Source organism: Giraffa tippelskirchi, chromosome 9, assembly GCF_054371585.1.
Source record: "Giraffa tippelskirchi isolate mGirTip1 chromosome 9, T2T-mGirTip1v1.2.pri, whole genome shotgun sequence".
NCBI lineage: Eukaryota > Metazoa > Chordata > Mammalia > Artiodactyla > Giraffidae > Giraffa > Giraffa tippelskirchi.
Window position 1 is genome coordinate 54,775,804 of NC_137283.1, and position 21,425 is coordinate 54,797,228.

The window sequence follows — 21,425 nt, forward strand, 5'->3', positions numbered from 1 at the left end:
TGGTTGAATTTTGTTTCACTTTTAACATGTGATTTCAGTGACTGCCTGCCAACCAATGTCAGGCTTCTCAACACAGGAATCATATCCCTAAGGGTCACTGGTTTTGTTGAAAAGTTTTGGGGAAAATTTTAATGATAAAATAGCTATATATATGTGTAAATAAACAGAATGAAAAATTCATGATTCTAAAGATATGACTCTGAAACTCCTAAAAAACTTTATACTTGTAGTGCATTTCATAGCTAGAAGAGCACTAGTATTTTTTTTTAAAACAGACTGTATTTTTTTAAGCTTTTTTTTAATATGGACCATTTTCTAAGTCTTTATTGAATGTGTTACAATACTGCTTCTGTTTCATGTTTTGGTTTTCTGGCCACAAGGCATATGGGATCTCAGCTCTCGGACCAGGGGACTGAACTCGTGCCCCAGCACTGGAAGGTGAAGTCTTATCCACTGGACTGCCAGGGAAGTCCCCAAGAGAATAGACTTTATTTTAAAAAGCAGCTTTAGGTTTACTTAAATATTGAGCAGAAAGTATAAAGTTCTCCTATACCCCTCCCCCTTTGTCCCTCCCCACCAAACCCTGAAACACAGTTTCCCCTATTAATAATTTACATTTCCCCTACTATTAACACTTGCATTAGTGTGGTGTTGCTTGTTGCAAAACTGATGAACCAACAGTGATACATCACTAACTCAAACCCACGGTTTACAGTCGGGTTCACTCTTCTGCGTTGCCCATTCTATGGCTCTGACAAACGTATGACGTCCCAGATCCACCATCACAGGATCCTACATTTGCCTGCCCTAAACACCCCTTGCGCTCCACCAATACACCCCTTCCTCCCCCAAGAACACTAACTTTGTTGTCCTCTTCTCCTAAGGGCAATCTGCTGCAAAAGCAGGGGAAGCACTGATCGACGTGCAATGAATTTAAAAGTGTTCGCCTGTCATGCAAGCACCTCGACAGTCTGACCTCTTCAGTGTCATTTTCCACTTGAGCTCCCTGACCTCACCCCCATCCTCGGCAGTCATATGCTTGGGCGCCTCACACCGTGTGCCCAGGGCAGACACTCTGCACTGTCTAGTCTGCTCATCTCTATTCACGCTGTTTCTGGGACTCCTCGGATTCCACCCATTCCTCATGATCACATGTCACGATTCCCGTCTGTCTTTCCCACAGGAGTGGGGAAAATCCCACACTGGTTCCACATGCTACTTGCTCCATGAAACCTTCCATGAATTCTCCAACTTAAAAAAATATCCTCCTTTCTCCGTGTTCCCACAGCACTGAGTACACCTCTTTCACTCTGGTATAATTATTTAAACAAATATCTCCGCTGTTAGATTTCCAGCTTTTGGAGCAAAGGACAGTGTCTTATTATTCCGTTTTCCCTTTAGACCTTGTTTACTAAATGCTTGCCAACTCAATGATCATATTTTATAGGGAAAGCCAGAACAAGTATTCATTTCTCTGTGGAAAATGGAAAAAATAAAGATACTTTCTCAGCGGTTTAGTTTTGCTAAGGCTGAAGCTCCCCAGAAAAGATGTAGCCTTCAGTATCATAAATAAAACACTGTTTAAGCTGTATCCCCTCCTTTCAACAATGTATACTCAGTTTTTCTCTTCTGATAATTGCAGCAGAAAGATTAGGGTCCTACAAACTTTTTTTTTTTCCTACACAGAAAGGACAAAGTAAGAAAGAAAACTGTTTGCTTCTTCATCTCTATGAAAACAAAGTGTCTGACATGCACTTTCCTTCCTCTCCTTCCCTCTCCCTGTCCTCTCATCCTGGGACACCTTGACCTAAACAATAGTACTCCATTGGCCACAGTTACTGGGAGGCATAGTGGTTCCCTAGATGTTTTATTTTATTTTGACTTAAGAGATGGGCCCAGGGAGCCTGCTTCTAATTTTGTCTCTAGAAAATATAAGCTACTGTTTCTGCCAAGCTGTAAGGCGAGTAGGTGTTTTTTGTTACCCCGTGCAATTACCCATGGAAGAACACATGAGCAAACCACTTGCATGAACAGCAGCCCTTCTCAGGGTTAAGGAACAGTGTCTTCACTTTCCAGCTGGGTGCAGGAGTACACTGCATTAGGCACATCCCTTAATTTCACAACCGTAGGTGTGTTTCAAGCATACAGCAATCCTGGGGCAGATGTTGTGGGGCAGGACACGAACATGTGCCGTTTATCTCAGACCATCAACCCTGGCTTTAAACTCTGCTATAGTTCATGAGCAGAATTTTTCACAATGTGCCAAAGTACAGCGTATTTCACACAAAGAGACATATGATGCAAAGTAAAGCAACTTCTCTCACCCAAGAGGCATCACTGTTCGGGAGTACAGACGTGGGTCAGAAAAGATTTTAAATGATAAGTCGAGCACTAGAACTATACAGTCTACCTGTCAGGTTTTATGCTGTCTCCTATGAAAAGAAAAACTTCTAGAATATCCAGGGAAATGCTGCATCTCCTTAATAATAATAATTGTTGTTCAGTTGCTAAGTCATATCCAACTCTTTGCAACCCCATAGACCATACACACCAAACCCCCCTGTCCCTCACTATCTCCTGGAGTTTGCGCAAGTTCATGTCCATTGAATTGGTGATGCTATCGAACTATCTCTCTTGCCTTAATAATTACATTAGCTGAAGCCTGGCGTGCTACAGTCCATGGGGTGGCAAAGAGTCAGACACTACTTAGTGACTGAACTGAATATAAATAGAACCCTAAATTTCTGCTGAGTGTTGTGCCAAATATCATCTCATTTAATGCTCACAATGTCCTGTGAAGTACGTATACTTGTAAATCTCTTTAAAGAAGAGGAAACTGAGGCACAGATATGGAAATAACTTGCCCAAGACCACCCAGTTACTAACGAGCAGAGCTGGATTATGAATGAACACAGATGGTCTAAAACTCCACAGCCCAGCCTGCACATGTGACTTCCTAACTTAGTACTGGTTAGGAAAACAGATCTCTTCTTGGATCTTCTAGTTCTACATGAAATAACAATTAATTTCAATGAACCCTCACTGAGCACCTATGATGTGCCAGGTTCAAAGGGATGTCCTTTAAAGGGTGAGTAATTCTCCAGTAGAGGTTTCACTAGAGCAACTGGTTAAGCTGAGCAACAAGAGTGGGTGCAGGAAAGAGCCTTTCCAAGATGGTCTAAAACTTAGGAGCCTTGTTGGAAGTGACCTCAGAGAGACATTTGGTCATTGGTGTTTTCTTTTTTCAATCTCATTTGTTTCAGTTCAGGGTCATGGTACTCTTAAATGTGATTCACCCAGCCACCCTCCTTATTGGTCTATTCAAATCACTTTGCAGTGACCTGTGAATTTCCTAATTCCTCTCCCGTTACAATAGCTGATACCCAGAGACAAAAATCATCCTGACAACGTTAGAGCGTTAGGGCCTTCTGGAGATCATCTAAGCTCCTCATCTGACAGAAGAAGAAAAGCAGGCCAAGTAATTTGCTCATGAGTCTGGAGCTAGAGGCTGAGCCCATGAGAATCCAGGTTTTCTGTCTTCTTCTCTAGCATCCTCTCCACAGCATTACGGAGTTGTTACTATATGTAAACACATTGAAAAGGGGACTTTTTAACCTACATCATTATCTACAGATCTGAACATTCTAGTCTTTTGACTCCTACACAGGAATGACATCAAATTCATGAAGGAAAAATGTCGCATGCAAGAAGCCAGGTACTGGATGACAAATTAGAATAAAAAGAAAACTGGGAGTAGAATTTGTTTCTAAGAAAAACAATAAACTCTGAGTTGATCAAAAGGTTTAGGGAACAGTCTGATAAAGTAAGCATTATACCAGTCTAAGTTTTCATATCATAAATGTATGCATTTTGCATGTTTGTTGAAGAGGCTGCTGTACTGGATGTACATTAACATCTGCAGATGGAGAGCCAGTAGTGAGTCAGAGGCCCCAGGTTTGAATCCTGCCCTCCTGCTTGTCATTTTGTGATCTCTTTATACCTAATTATCCCTAGTCTGTAAACAATCATACTGCCGACCTTACAGAGTTGCCACTGAAGATTCAGTTAAATAATACATGTAAAGCATCCAGCATGGGGCCATTGAGTTCTCTATAAATATAATTATTGGTGGCAGTGGTAATTTTTGTCACCAGAGTACTAGAATCATGTAAAAGGTGGGCTAAAAGCTCCCCAATGCTACCACTAGGGGACAGGAAGAGGAAGAAACAGCAGCGAAGTCCTATTGTTCAAACAGGACTACGCCTAAAACAGATGTCCTGTTTTAAAGGCCTCTTCAAAAGGAGAGTCCACAGCCTCTCCTGGTTACTCATTCCAATGCTTAATTGCTCTTCTGCAGCCAGGAAAGTCTACATCTTATCTGGCGTGTCCCCAACTGTGTTACACATATGTTAATGATGTTCCTTTCAGAATAATTAAAAACAAAAAATTCTGGTGGGCAAATAAACTTAGGAAATGCTACATGAAGCCAGTTTAAATGGGTTTGCCACAGGACTTCTTAGAATTATATGCTAATAATTAATGAGAATATACAAAAGTCGGGGGGGGGGCATGGCCTACAATGTTCACAGAATTTACTGTTTGATGGAATAGAGTTTGTGAAACGATGGTCTAACCTATGTTGTTGGAGTTTAAAATTTTGGAATTTCATTTTCTAAACGGGTAGTTATCATCCTCTGTATATTTTGTCCTTTACCATATGTACTTGAAAAGCATTAAGTTACCCCCTAGGTTTTCTGTGACTTTAGAGTAACTAAGGGCAAGGTTGAAACAACAGCAAAACACAAGAGAGAACTTAAACCACGCAGAAAGGAATCACGGTAAAGACGAATGCTCCTTTTACAGAGACTCTCCTAAAAGATTTCAGACAGGAAAAAAAAAGTCCCATATAAAGGGCCAGGAATCAGAATGACATTGACCTGTTCAAGAGCAGCACTGGAAGCTATAAAATCAAAAGAGCAGTGTTTTCAAATTTCAAAGAAAAAAAAAAAAGATTTCCAACTTAGAATTTTATACTCAGCCAAACCGTCACTCAAGTGTAAGAGGAGAATAAAGACATTTTCAGAAATACAAGGCCTCAAAAAGAGTCACCTCTTTCCTAGAGTTCCACACCAGAACAAAAAGGAAACAAAAGATCCAGGAAACAAGGGATGGAAACCCAGCAGAGAGGTGGAAGGAAGGCCCAGGATGCCAGATTCTGGGCAGAATCTGTTCCTAGATTCTGAGAATGGAACACGGGGGCAGAGGAGGGCAGAGGGATCCCCTGAGAAACACAATGCCTGATATATGCAAATGCCCACTTTCAGGGAGAGTTTGAGGTCGAATTAGTGACAGGTATGTAGAAAAAGAATAACATGTAAGCAAACATTAATAATAATAACAATAAACTCCAGAAAAACAAACAGCTATTCAGGGTCAGAGGCAGAACTGCAGCATACTGTCTGGCTCAACCGTAAGCAACACTTTCAAAGGTGAGCACAGATGTCTGATTTCACCTAAAATTATGAATCACCGCACTATGAAGTTGGGGGGAAGGAGAAGTGTGTGTTTTGGGAAAGGGACCATGGTGGCAAAGGGCTAAATAAATTCTTATCTACCACAGTAGGAAGTCAGTGGGTCACAGACACAATTTTTAAATCGCAGTATAAGCATGTTATCTTAAGACACAGTAGTAAAAGCCAGGAGAAATGTTTTAAAAAGTTAAAAATCGTTGCCTCTGAGGAGTGGGGACTAAGTACAGACTAAAGATTGTGATTCTTCATTAAAAGCTTTGTACGATCTGACTTCCAATACTGTATGCAAATTTTACTTTGATAAAGGTAAAAATTAAGTATCTTTAAGTTGCAACATTTTCCCATGATTTCACCTAAGAGGGAGAAAATATATTCCCTGCCTGTTTCTCGGTCCTCTTAAAAGGAATTATCATATAATAATCTGGAAAACTAGAGAAAATTTTAATGTAGTTTTAAGTAAAATAAAGGAAAATCAGAAACTATTTTTTAATACTTGACCAACAGATGACAGTCCACAGATGACTGTGACTCAAGCATTTAAAAGATAGATTCTATCAATTCATTTCATTTCCTTCACTGGTATCAAGGAAGAAAAAGAGTCTGGGCCCCATTAGCAGAAGTATAGCTTGCTGTTGTTTGCTGTTGTTCAGTCACTAAGTCATGTCTGACTCTTTTGTGACCCCATGGACTGTAGCCCACCAGGTTCCTCTGCCCATGTGATTCCCCAGGCAAAAGTACTGAAGTGGGTTGGCATTTCCTCCTCCAGGGGATCTTCCTGATCCAGGGGTTGAACCCGCGTCTCCTGCACTGACAGGCAGGTTCTTTACCACTGAGCCACCAGGGAAGACCCATAGTTTAACAGTAGCTAATAATTTTTAGGCACTTATTTCATGACGGGCACTGACCCATTACATATGTAATTTATAATTTGTTAATATATGTATAACTTATAAATGTACATATAATAACATAGCTATTTTTAATATAACTTACTAATGTTTAAAAGGATTAAAAATGGATTCCTCAGGGCGTCCTTTGTTTCTTTAAGAAAAGATTTCATTGTGCTGTCAACTTAGATAATACTACAAACCAAATTCAATGTTTCTGTGGTTGACGTCTTGGTGATATTCCCATTGATAGCCTTAGCTTTCATGAGGTTGAAAGCGTTCTAATATGTATCTTTATATGCACATCTCTTTATAATAGGCCAGGAGGTCTCATGGCAAATTTCCAAAATCAGACCAACAAAAGGCTTTAGAAAATGTTCATTTATACTTTTACAAATTTCATTTTCTCTTGCATGGGCCACATCGTGTTTAGATAGCTTGTTTAATCCAGTCCTGAGATATCAGGTGACAGGAAAGATGACAGACTCATGCCCTCATCCAGACTGATCATTCCTTCTGCCACCTTAGCTGGAGATTCAAGCCCTCTTTCTCATCATGGTCAAACTAGTTCAAGGTTTGCTCTTCTGATAAAAGCAGAAGAGAAAACATGTTATCTGTTGGTCAAGTATTAGAAAACATGTTTCTAAAGGGAGACTCACTAAAATCTGGTCAGGATTAAATCTGTTGAACTGTAGTTACTTTGGCTGAGTTGAAAATCTGGTCTTGCCTAGTACACACCAGCAGCCAGTGAAGAATGGTGCTTAGGTCAGAAACAACGAACTGGAATGTTCCCCCCTGGTCAGCTCCCTCTGTGCAGCTTGATTTGGGTTTTGCAGTGACAGGGGAATGAAAATGGGAGAGAGGAGGCTGAGTGGGAAGGAAAAAAAATGAAAGGAATGCTCCAGAAGGGTGTAACTACCTAGAAAGGAGGCAACCACCAAAGACCCCCAAAGGACTGCTTCTCCTGAGTCTGTCCCCCTGTCAACCATCGCAAAGGACCTCCTGCAACCAGGGAGAGAGAGAGTGGGTAGGCGTTTTTAAGGACCACTTTACTACCGAAGCATCTCTGAAGGCCTGAGATTATCCCACAGGGGAAAGCTGGCCTTACTCAGAGCTGTTTAGTCTGGCAAAGTGAGGGATACACTACGCTTCTGTTTACTTTTTTGTTTTCAATTTGCTGTGCCAAGCACTCTTAATGAGAAGACAATGGTCTTAGGCTAAACAAACTCTGAGGACAAAAGTGTCAAAACAGATGTAGCCAGATCACCAGTGGTTATGGAGTGAAACACAGGTTTTCATTAGCTATACTATATATACATACATATAGAGAGATTTTATATATGTATATATAATCTTAAAACATATTGTCACATCATATTAAAATGTTCGATGCAAGCGTTTTCATTTTAACTCTTCCTCTTGAGCCATTATAGCATTATTAAAAATGTTCTACATGAAAGCATTTGATACAATTCAACACTCATTCATGAGTTTAAAAAACTTCTTCACTAGGAAAGGCAGGAAACTTCATTAATCTGATAAAGAATAGCTATTTAAAAAAAGACAAAACCCCTAAAGTAGCCATCATACTTGATAGTGAAATACTTAAGCTTTCCTTCTAAGATCAGGAATGCGATAAGGATACTAGTTTACCATTATTTCTATTAAACACTGGAGATCCTACCCAATCCAACAACAATAACAACAAAGACACAGAATTAGAAAAGTACAAATAAAACTAACATTACTCACAGATGACATGATTGTATAAAAAAAAAAACCACAACAAAACCATTACAGTTAACAGGAGAATTTAGCAAAGTTGCTGACTATAGGGTTGATATTCAAAAATCAGCTGTATTTCTATAAGCCAACAACAAACAGAAAATGACATTTTAAAATGATTTTTACAATAGCATCAAAACCATCAAGTACCTATGGAAAAAATCTATCAGAATAAGAGTAAGATCTCTACACTGAAAACTCAAAAATATTGAAAAAAGATCTAAATATTTGAATGAAGGGTTATATCATGTTCCTGCACTGGAAGGCTCAGTATTATAAAACTGTCAATTCTCCCCACATTCATCTATAGATTCGGAACAATTCCAATCAAAATCTTAGCATTTTCTTGTGTGGAAAATGATATGCTGAGTCTAGAAAATTATATGAAAATTTAGTCTTAGCCCTAAGACTAGATGAGGCAATCTTGAAGAGAAGAAAATGCTGGAGGACTTATACTACCAGATACCAGAACCAATGATAGTGTTACAGTCATTAAGACCAGATACTGGTTGGTGCAAAGACAGAAAAATAGACCAATGTGATAGAAGAGCAAGCCTAGAATCAATGCCACATGTAAATGGTCACTTAGTCTATGAAAAATGTCAGTGAGGTGTAGTGGGGAAAGATAGTCTTTTCAATAAATAGAGTAGGTCACACATTGTATATCCACAGAGAGAAAAAAAAGGTTCAACCCCTATCTTACATCATGCACAAAAATCAATTTCATGTGAACTATAGGTCTTAAATCTACAGGTTCTTAATGCAGTGTAAACAGGGCAGGTAAAAATTCAAAGGGTGCACATTTCATCCTAGGAGTGAGTATTAGAAGATATATTTTTGCTTTAGATACGTTTGGCCTATTCTGTTATATTGAGACCCTGTGTTCTTTAATAATGCAGGAAATCTTTCTCTAAAACCTAATGCCTACATCAAGAGTCCTATGTTTGGAAGGTTAACGTACTTCAATCAGTTGAGTTGTCTTTTGAGATATTCTTTTTAAGTGAAATATATCAGTAGGTTAAATTCAAGCTACCAATTTCATGATAATAATTTAACCTCTTCTTTATATCAATGACCTATTTTATAACCTTGCTTCTTATACAAGTCCTCGTATATTTCACTATGGTGTTTCTCTTCCCCAAACTTTTCCTTGGTTTACTTTTCTTTGGTAATTTTTCTTTCTCAGTATCTTAACCTCAGTTCATGCTCAATCAGTAATATAAAGCCAAAGCCATCTTAAATCAAGATAACCAATGACCTAAAACTATGTGCAAGGTATTCTTCAGGTCTCACAAGAAATACAATATAATGTAGTTCTTGACCTTGAGATGTTACCAAGGTCAAAGATGTTTGATAAAAGAAGAAAGTAGAGAGACAGTAAGTGCTTTAGAAACAGAGGAGAAAGAGACTCACATTCTGAAATAATCGGGGCTCTCTTCACTGTAGAGACGTGTTTGAATTGTAAGGGCCAGTGCAATGACTAGGATTGGACTGTTCCTGATAAAGATAATCCAAGGAAAAGACATTCATCTCCAACATCTAGCATGGCCCTTCTAATACCTGAATTTATTTAAGCAATAATAACAAAATGAATATAACATCAAAGAGGATGAGATTTCATACAGAACCAACACTTGCAAATTGGACTGGTTTCTCCTGGGTCAATTGTTTGTACCTTGTAAGTGGCTAGAGGTGTGGCTGTATCAATAGTAAAGAGATTCCTTGTAAATGGTAGAGATTTCTACGGAAACTTGGCCATAATTAGGTCAAACTTACACACACATTTGGATCTTATGAGCAACATAGTTTAATCAACTAAGCAAAGTTGCCCAGTCGCACAATAGGTTTTCTAAAACTAAAGGCAGAGTTTTAGCTAAAGGGTAAGAAAACAGTAAGGTAATGTCCAGTTATCTTACATTAAAAATATTTAATTGCTAATGCAAAGCAAAAGAGTAAGAAGAATGAATACCTAAGTTTCTCTGAAAGAAGTAAGGGGGCCATTGTGTTCACATGACTGGAACATGTGAAGGATGTCAGAACGTCTGTTACTAGGTTCTGCCATTGGCTCTCTGCCAAAACTAGAAATTCAACCTTGGTTTTTCTTCTAGAACTATGATTAATAATGGGTATCTATCAGATAATATCTAGATATTCTGAAAAAATGCTAAGGAAAAGATTGGAAGAGACTTAAGAAGTAAGTCTGATTTAAGTAACTGAAAATAGGAAACTTTTGGTAGTATGGATCATGCAAACCTGTATTATCCCAGAGTGGTAACTCCTATTTTAAAGGTGACAAGACAGAATTAATATCTGCTGGACACTGATGACATAGCAGGCAGTGCTCTAAGGGCTTTATATATGGGATATTAGTTACTAAACCAAGTAAGGTACTTTTCTGCTAGCAAATAAGCCTCCTGAAGTTCAGATGAACACTGGAAGTATCAGGAGATAGACAGACTTGCAAAAGAAGCCAGGCATTTGGATAATTTAAAAACCTGTCACATTCAAATTAATATTCAAATGATATCCAACTAATGATATTCAAACCAATGGAGGGCCACGGTGCAAATAACTCTAAGTAATAGGTAATCCATAGTATCTTTGTACTTGGCTTTTAGCACATATATCACATGGTTTGCTTATATTACCATCAATTTTAGAATGTTATTCAGTGCACACTAAACTTTTGTTTTTACACACTAAACAGATTCCAGTGTCCGACCTCAGAAAAGTACTGTGGAAGAGCAGCGTGTTCTTAATAAGTCAACAAGAACTTATTAGACACCTATTACGTGTTAGATACTGGTGGAATAAAAGGAAAAATAAAACTTGGATCTTATCCTCAGTGACTATATAATTTGGCTTAGGGAATCTTTAAAACAGAAAATAACATCAGGCAGTCTCAAATTAACGGTTAAACACTGTGATACAGACCAAAAATGCTAGAGGGTTTTTATTCTTTCATCGAACAAGTGTCATTGAGCCCTGCTATTCACTGAGCATATTCCAGGTAGTTGGGATGTGTCAGTGGATGAACAAATTAGACAAAGATCCCTGACTTCATGGGGTTAATGTGCTAGTGGGATAAAGCAGACAATAAACAATAAATACGGACAGTAAGTTAATTATATGGGAGGCTAGAGGATGAGATGCTTTAGACATGAGAACATATCGAGCAGGGGCAGGGGAAGGCCCATGGGGAGGACAGATAATTCAACAGGGGGTCAAAGCAATCCTCACTTGAGGGTAAGAGCTGAGCAGGGATTAGGAGGAGCTGAGAGTCAGCCAAGGTGTCAAAGGAAGTGAATTCCAGGAAGATGCAAGAGCTGGAGCGAAAGCACTAAGGCAGGAGCAGTGTGGAACGTGGGAGGAACAGCAAAGAGGCGAATGTGGCTGCAGAGGGGGTGAAGGGCAGACGAGGGTAAGAGGGGTGTTGACATGGTGAGGTAGGGGTATGGAGCTTACGTTTAAGAGAAGGGGGAGTCACCACACGGTGTTGAGCACAAGGACAGACCTGACTTCCACTTTACGTGATCCCTCTGGGTTGAGACTAGGCTGTTGCGGGCTAAGGCAGAGTCAGGCAAACCTCTCAGGAGACTGAGATAGTCCTCAGGGGCAGTGGAGGGGAGAGAAGACACACAGTCCTTTTATGGGAGAGGGAGAGCGATTAATGGTAACGTATCCAGAGAGTGTTTCATGGAGAAGACGTCACCTGAACCTGACCTTGAAGGACAGAGAGGACTGGCAAAGGTGGAAGAATCAAGAGAGGTATTCCAGGACATGGTAGTCTTGGAGGCAAAAGTGAGTGTGGCTTGTTCTTGGGACAATGACATTGGTACAGTTAGAGCAAGGCAGGCCAGTCTCTGGGATTGAGGGCAATACGATAGATAAGGCAGAAACAGATTACAAAGAGCTCCGAAAGCCAGTGTTCCTCCTGGTATCTCGTATTTATTATATTGTAGATGCTCAATATGTATTAGAAGATGGGTAATAAAGACAGGCTTTTAGGACCACTTATCTGGCAGATTGGATTGGCTGGCTGACAGTGTCTCATTTAGAAAGTCAGCTATAAGGCTGTACAGAAATCCTGGCATGAGGTAATGAGGGATAATTCTCCTGTAGGTAATCGACAGTTGCTGTTTTAAATCTACTTTATAATGTAAACCATTCGCCACTTGTGGGAACCTCAATCTTGTGTTGGCAATCCCTTTCTCAACTAAAAATTATGTGGGCCTAAAAAACTGTGTGCTCAGGCAGCCACGTGATCTTGATTCCCAGGTTATAAGAGCTGAATAGCAGTTGCTATCAAATACACGTGCAATGCCTGTGTCTCTAAATTAGTTGCAGGTACAAAACTGTCTACACACACACAAAAAGTAATCTGGTAGAGGTTTATACAAACTTAGTCCTATTCAAATGACTCTGATTCATTTTCTATCACATATTTTCACAAATAACTCAACACTAGTAGGTGGACACAAGGCATTTTCTGGACAGTTTTCTAAAGCCTAATATAAAGGTGTTCAAAGGAAGCTAAAATAACAGCAACTTTGTGTCTGTTCCATTGATCTAATATAACTAAGAAATTTGCTTTGGTCAGATTTCCTCTGACACAAAGAATATGTACCTTACAAAGAGCTGTGATGATTTCAGAATCTCCTCCAGCTTATCTCATTCAAGTTATAAGTGAGAATGCTGATAAAGGTAATAATCCACGACGACCTCTATCAGAGGTATAAAAATTGTTTTTCATTAAACGACCCATGTTTTACACTGCCATTTATATGGATTTATATTGCAGTTAATATGGATAGTTGCTGGCAGGCTTCCCTGGTGGCTCAATGGTAAAGAATCTATCTGCAATGCAGGAGGCACAGGAAACTCAGGTTCGATCCCTGGGTCAGGAAGATCCCCTGGAGGAGGAAATGGCAACCCACTCCAGTATCCTTGCCTGGAAATCCTGTGGACAGAGGAGCCTGGTGGGCTACAGCCCCTGGGGTCGCACAGAGTCGGACAGGACTGAGTGACTGGGCACGAGCATGAGCTTTCAAGACAAGTCGTGCTCCTTAGGCTTTGCTGGGGAAAATGAAATGTTTAAAAGTGCTATGTCTTCTTGTAAGCACTTAATATAAATGACATGCATTTGGGGTGCTTCCTATAATTCATAATTTGGGGGGAATGTACAAGAGAAACGACAGTTTCCGGAAACATAATAAGGAGATTCCCAGAGTCTAGAAATCTGCTAAATCTATTACATCCTAGTGATCAGAAAACAAATTTGAACAGTTACATCAGAAATAAATGATAAAACTAGAGCCATACTATTAAGGAAAGGGCTTCGCTGGTGGCTCAGATGGTAAAGAATCTGCCTGCAATGCAGGAGACCTGGGTTCGATCTCTGGCTCAGGAAGATCCTCCAGAGAAGGGAATGGCAACCCACTCCAGTATTCTTGCCTTGAAAATCCCGTGGACAGAGAAGCCTGGTGGGCTACAATCCACGGTGTCGCAATGAGTCAGACACGACTGACTGACTTTCACTCACTCATACCGAGGAAAACATTATTATGGACAACAGTAAAATTCTAGCAAAACTCCCTGAACTGTTATTACTTGTGAGATCATGAACTCTGGAGCTGTCAATGACCTAAATCTTTATCATATAGAGAACATTATAATCTAAGTCAACTTTTCAGTGTCTCTGAGAAGAAAACATACAATCATTGCTCTCATTTAGGCACAAAGAATGATTTAACTTGTGGAAATTCAATCTCTTTATAGACAAATGTTAATGAAGTTGGGAGGTAACTGGCCCTTTTTTTTTTTTTAATCAGACATGAGGATGCTCTTTCTAAGTCTGATCATTTCCTTATCAAAACATTCAAGAAAGGTTACACAGAGGCCTCATCTCACTTAAAATTGCCACTCATTTTGATGCATAAGGAATCCTGCAGTTTTTTTCCTCCATATTCCTTAAAATGCTCAAATTTAGGATACTGTGTATCTTCTGTTCTATCCATAAGTGATTAATACTACAAGCCCAGGACAATGAACTTCACAGAGGGCGTCTGGTGTGCTTTCGCAACAACTGTGTCATTCATTCCTCACAATAGCCCTGTATTTCCTGTTAACATATGTGCGGAGGTCAGAGGGGATGACACGCTTAAATTCACACAGAAAGCATATGGCCAGGACAAGTTCAGGAGTTCCATTTCCTGACGCCACATGGGTCCCTTAGAACTTCTGGAAAGGTAAAAGCCTTGGCTCAGTTTTCTAATGCTTACAAGTACACAGCTGCCTGGAGCCACATGGCCACAGTTTAAGTCTCCCTCAATAGAAACGGCGGCAATCCATCACTCACCCCTCTCTCAGGAGAGACTCTTGTTTCAAAGAATCATCTATTGCAGCATTTGTCGTGTCTCTAAGGCACACTTCCATTGCTCAATCAGTTCCAAAGGACAAGCGTGTCATCATCTTTCAGTGCTCTGGTGCAACAACTTAAAATTAGAGAATTCACCCAGGACGAAGTCTGGCACTGAAAGTGGGAGGCATGTTCAGCTTCAGTTTATGGACGCTTCCCTTCAACCTCGCCAGTTTCTCTAGTGGAAACGGGTTCACGGCCAGCATGGGGTTACTTGGGGTTCCTTGAAAAGCTCATGATGAAAACAGAAAGGGGAATAAGATGCATGGAATCACGGTGATAATGAAGCCCAGGAAAACGTGCAGAAGTCCCCTTTGGGCATAGAGGTTACACAGACTGGAGTTTTTAAGTCTCATGAAAGGGACCAGTATGGCTGGGTAACTGGACCATTCACACTCAGTGAGCCACTTTGCCTTCAACAGCAGCACCCAGATCTTTGCAACACCCTTATTTCCCTTTGCCTGTGATGAGGAAGAGAAGCCAGATAAATTCCTGTACCAAGGCCAGGTACCTAATCTCTACAGGGTTTCATCTCTGCTGGCCTCGATTAGCTAATGTGACCACACTCCCAATTTATTTTCAGGTTTGTTTGTTTGTTTTGGCAACAGTGAAGTATTTAAGTGGCCATCTACAAAATACAATAGAAGTGAACTATCACGGGTCTTTGGCCTTTAGAAAAATGTTTTTGACAGAAAAAACATTTATGAATAAAGAGTAATGAGAGACCATTTAACATGCTGCTGCTGCTGCTGCTAAGTCGCTTCAGTCGTGTCTGACTCTGTGCGACCCCATAGATGGCAGCCCACCAGGCTCCCCCGTCCCTGGGATTCCCTAGGCAGGAGTACTGGACTGGGTTGCCATTTCTTTCTCCAACGCATGAAAGTGAAAAGTGAAAGTGAAGTCGCTCAGTCGTGTCCGACTCTTAGCGAACCCATGGACTGAAGTCCACCAGGCTCCCCCGTCCCTGGGATTCTCCAGGCAAGAACACCAGTTAAATAACTGGTACAATATATAATTTCCTAACTGCTAGTAATTCTCTTCTGTACCATCTTAATTAAGAAGAAAAGTACTGGGTTATTTTTTGAAAGGGATTTGAGACACAAAAAAATTAAACCCAGGGCAAATTCAAGATATAAAAATAAAGAGGTTAGTGCAGAATGAAAACGAACACAAAACCCATAACTATCCCTTACCATAAACATATTTGCTTCAGTTAACCTAAAATATTTGTTGCACTGCATTCTGGACATATTCTTTTCAAACAGACAAAACTGTCAAATTTTGACAGAAGAATTATTTTACAGTATAGGTTGGACATTCTTCCCTGATGGAGGTTAAATTAATAACTGGAGAAACATGGCAATACTTTTTATAGCTTGTAGAAAAACAGAATAACAAGATTTTATGTAATATAATAAGACTAAACTCCTGTTTAAGAGACTCAGATGATAGAAATATACATTGAATCCAAATGTCACAATAAAATGAAAGGTCATTTCAGGAAATTTTTTTCTTAACTTTTAAAAAGCTCAATGTTTAAAAAATTCTGTGATTAATATGTTCAAACTTCAAACTTCCAGAGAAATTAAAACATCAAAATGTAAAGCCATCCATTTCAACAATTAAGCAACTTAATTTTAACACTTTAGCATTTATATTGTAAAATGTGAATCAGACTAGCTAACACAATGAATTTTTACGTAGCATCTACAAGAAGGGGGAAAAAAAAGAAATAAATACGATATAGCACAAAACAGAAGCAGCTGTGCTAATATGCTCCAGTAGAAGGAGCTATAGAAATAAAAAAAACTTACATTTTGCAAAGGCCAAGAAAGAAATGCTGAAAATGAGGTATCTAATTAAATCTTTCATATTCGAGTAAAAGTAATAATCATTTACTTAGCATGTAATAGTAAATAAAATGAGATGCTTAGAATAGGCCTTCTCAAAGGTCTCCACACTATTCTACCAAACATTAGGCACTATGCTTCGCACCCTAAGAAATATAAAGAATAAAACTTGGTCCTATACCCTGGATGCTTACAATTCTTTGAGAGAGATAAAATGTCCACACAAGTCTCTAGATTTCAAAGTAGAGCAAAAACATGTTAAGAGTACTTTCAGATGAATAAATGCTGCTATGAGAGATACATAACACACAGGCTAAACAGAGGAAAGATATTCTAAGAAGACCTTAGGTATTTGGGGAAAACATACATCAGCCCAGCAAATGCTGGGTAGTCCAGAAAGTTCCTTTGGGTTCTTCGTAAGATTGTACAGAAAAAACCGAACAAGTCTTTTGGCCAACCGTATAAAAACAAGTAGAATTTCTTTGGATATAAATATACCTTGAATACTTAAATTCAGGACATAGGAGTCATGCACAGAAATAAAATCTGGATTTAGTTGCTTGTTCTTTATAAAAAAAAGCTCTGAGTATGCTTTAAGTGAACGCAACAGCAGCAAGTTAAGCATCAAAATACTGACCCACACACATCAGAGCAGCAGAACAGACATCACTTGGAAGACAAGCCACAAGATCAAGTTCACCCTTCCGTGATGCCCGGAGTATACCGATAGCCAAATCTGGAGCTGACTTTACCTTGTGAGGTACTTGCAGACACTGTGACAGCGAAGGGCTCACTCTCTGGGTCAGTAAGAGAATCTCCCAGGGTTTCACCCATCACAGCATGGAATAGGGATTTGCCGTGACTCCCACTGATATTTGGTCTATTTCTTGCAAAAGGGTAGTTCCGTTCAAAGAAAAAGATGTGTGGCAGTAAAACCTGGGAATGCACCAATGAGTCAAGACATCCGTTTCCAAATGTTTAGGGGAGGTGGGAATAAACTCACAGAGGACCAGGCCTGGATGGACTGGCTGGCATCCTCCTGTTAGAGACCAGCTGTGACAAACTGTTGTGTCATAACGCTGTTCACTGCTTTGGCAAGACCTGGTACATTACAAGGAAAACATTGCCACACCGTCTCGCCAGTGACCCTCGTGTCTTGTGAGGGGCGGGGGCAGGACAGTACTTAGAACTCTGAGAGCAAAGACATAGTTCAATATTCAGTTGATTCTAAAAGGGAAAACTTTACCTCTCTGGGTTATGAAATACTAGCTAAACTTACTTGGATATTTTTTTTTTTCTGTCTGCCCACCCTTGGTTGAATGCCTAGTCATATCATCTGATATCTGAAGAAAATATCTGAATTCAAGTATGTGTTTATAAAATTTGCGATCAGCTACTGAAATGTTCTGTCCTTAGGTATTTACTCTATTACTTTGCAAAGTCTGTAAAAAAATGACACAGCTATCCAGACTCTCTAAAACTGAAGGGTTAACAGACTGGAGACAGGGCCTGAGACAGCTTAGATTTTATATATCAGGGTCTGTTTCTCAAAAACTTAAATTATTAAGTTTATCCATCCATAGCATATACATCAGCTGATGTGTGAACACTGGTTAATGTTGGAAGGATAGATTCCATATCATCATGGAAAAAGTGGAGTTCTCCCTAAGAGGAATAATGCATTACCAGAAAGAAGAAAAAAAAAAGACTGACACTGATATGTTGGAGAGGAATTGTGGTCAGTTTTGTAATCAGGAAAAAGCTGGCTTCTTGCTCAAGGCCTTTGACCTTTTTGGCAAAAGAAACGCTAGCTGTGCCAAATCTCAATGTGGGAGCAGGCCTCCTCCTATCACACAAGTTGCCTCATGGAATTGCAGTGACTTGTGGATTTAAAAAGATGCCCTCACATGGGGCAGTATATCAGGTGGTAATAAATCTCTGAATACGCTGATCCCAATATTCCCCGAGCAGAATACATACATATCTGGTTCATCTAGATTGAGTAACTCATCCTACAAGAGATGAGCAAAAGCTCCCTTGTCAGTCGTGGAGCAATAGCTTGGTGGGAAGGAGATTTAACTGGGTCTCCACAGCACAGAATACAGTGGAGAGTTGGGCAATTCCATCGTGTATAAACTTCTAAAAACCAAAACACCTTTATTAAGGTGATTGAGCTAAAGGAACTTTCTTGACAGTCCAAATAACTGAGGGAATTACAGCTGTGTAGAACTAGTTTTTTCTATTTGTTGCTGTTGTTGTCCAGTCGCTAAGTCGTGTTTGACTCTTTGCGACCCCAGGGACGGCAGCAGGCCAGGCTTCCCCATCCTTCACTATCTCTTGGAGCTTGCCCAAACTCATGTCCATTGAGTCGATGGTGCCATCCAATCATCTCATCCTCTGTCACCCCCTTCTCCTCCTGTCCTCAATCTTTTCCAGCATCAGGGTCTTTTCTCAATAAATGAGTTTCTTCTTTCTTCTCAATGGGAAACTTTGCACAATGACACAACATTTAAAGGTGTGATTAATCCAAGATTCTTGGCTGAAGTTATGATAGATAAAAATAAGTCAAGAACACTTTCCTTTTTTTAATAAAACTGAACAAAAATTTAAGCCCCATTCAGCCTACAGATAGGGCTTCCCAGGTGGTGCAAGGGGTAAAGAACTCGCCTGCCAATGCAGGAGAGGTAAGAGACGTGGGTTCAATCCCTGGTTCGGGAAGATCCCCTAGAGGAGGGCATGGCAACCTACTGCAGTATTCTTGCCTGGAGAATCCCATGGACAGAGGAGCTGGCAGGTTTCAGCCCACAGAGTTGCAAAGAGTCAGACACAACTGAAGCAACTTAGCACCCACGCGCTGCCTACAGATACTCAATGTTCCAAAATGTGCCTGAGTCTGAAAGGCAAATCTTGGCTTTATTCCTGGTGTGTGTGTGTGTGTGTGTGTGTGTGTGTGTGTGTGTGTGTGTGTGTGTGTGTGTGTGTGTGTGTGTGTGTGTGTGTGTGTGTGTGTGTGTGTGTGTGTGTGTGTGTGTGTGTGTGTGTGTGTGTGTGTGTGTGTGTGTGTGTGTTAGTTGCTCAGTCGTGTCCGACTCTTTGTGACCCCATGGACTGTAGCCCTCTGGGCTCTCTTGTTCATGGATTTTCCAGGCAAGAATACTGGAGTGGGTTGCCATTCCCTTCTCCAGGAGATCTTCCCAACCTAGGTATCAAACCTGGGTCTCCTGCATTGCAGGCAGACTCTTGACCATCTGAGCCACCAGGGAAGCTCCTTATTCCTGTTAAGTGGCAGTATCTCACCCAGTTCCCTATCATCACCTCATTCTTGCCTTCTGATTGCACAGCCTCTCCAATTTTTAAAAAATGAACTTAAAACGAGTTTACTAAAGTGTCCTTAAGATTATGATGGATTATAAGAAGGATAAAGTTGGCAGAATGATACCATTTTCAAGTGAGAGAAGCCCTTTGCGGGTCTAAGGATCTATTAATAAGATGAGGAAATGGGGATCCCAAATGAGAAGTAAATTCTCCAGGTTAAACAGCTAGGGAGGGATGGAGCTGGAACTGGAATCTAATTACCAGGCCAGTTTACCATTGGCCTTCACTGACTCTTACTCTTAGAAGTGACTGAATCACCACTTTTAATAAATCAGGCGCAACAGGGATAGAGTACTGGGTGAGTTAAGGGGGAAACTAGTTAACTCTTTAAAGGAACATCAATAAGTAACAGTTCTTCACTTTTCAGTATCTGTGGATATGGAGGGAGTGTGAGGAGTTTCTCAATATGCTTCTTCCTGTCAATCCCACACTGCCTCAGTGACCATGTAGCTTATTCATGCCACATAATTCTATCTGAGGATCATCTTAGTTTTGTTTCTGAGGTCAACAGTATCACCTGGTTCTCTAGTTGTCTCTTTTACTCTCTGGGCAATACACACATTCATTCTTTCCAAGGATCATCAAAGGGACTGATTTCTGGATTCTTCACCTACTGTTCTTCTATTCTCTCTTTTTTTTTTCCTTCTCAAACACCATTCAACTTGGCCTACCTCCTGTGTCACTAGACCCTGTAAGCCTCTAATAGTTCTGAAGACATGCTTCAGCCATTCAAACACAAAATTATTTTTAACAGCGAATTATTCCACAGCCCCTGAATCTAATACCATTGACTCTTACAGCACTGACCACAATCTGCCAACCATTCTCCCCTAGACTATATTAACATGAAAGCAAAAACTTGTCCTATTCATTATCTTTCATTCATTTATTTATTCAACGAATGTTTACTGGCAATGTATTACCACTATACTGGCAGGCATGGAGCTAGGTGCTGGCTTGATGAACAAGACGGATGTGCTCTCACCTTGTAGAATTTAAAAATAGTCAATAGACAAAAATGACAGTTTTTTTTTTAAATGACAGTTTTAACAGAGCAGTGGCGGGTGCAACAAATGTTGCTTAAACTCTTGACAACATACCAAGCAACATAGAAAGCATCCCAAGTTACTAACAAAATACTTATATAATACAGATTGTTTAACCGTATTTGTTATGTCAGTGACTGTATTTTGTCCTATCACACTGTAGCACTGGATCATGTAAGAAACAACTTACAAATTAAAATGGACAAAAGCAAATGGAGCCAGAGTCCCTTTGCTGTTCACCTGAAACTATCACAGCATTGTTAATTGGCTATACCCCAGTACAAAATGTTTTTGGTGTTAAAAAAATAAATAAGTAAAAATTAAAAAAATAAATGGAGCCAATCTCATTTGTATCTAATTACACGTTTTACAGCTATCCACTCGTGTATCTCTCAGATGTTCATGAGATACTAAATGCCAGGTATTATTCTAAGGCATAAGAGATAATAATATTTATAAGTCAAGGTTCCCATCCTCGACGAGTTCACATTTAATTATATTTATCAAAATTATCCAAATATACCTAAAAGAGT

General features: G+C 39.8%; 1 protein-coding gene across 7 annotated transcripts in view; it reads right to left on the reverse strand.

Annotated features, from left to right (window-relative positions):
* Positions 1 to 21,425, reverse strand: part of PPARG (peroxisome proliferator activated receptor gamma) — a 172,007-nt gene that overhangs the window by 94,012 nt on the left and 56,570 nt on the right. The window lies entirely within an intron of this gene.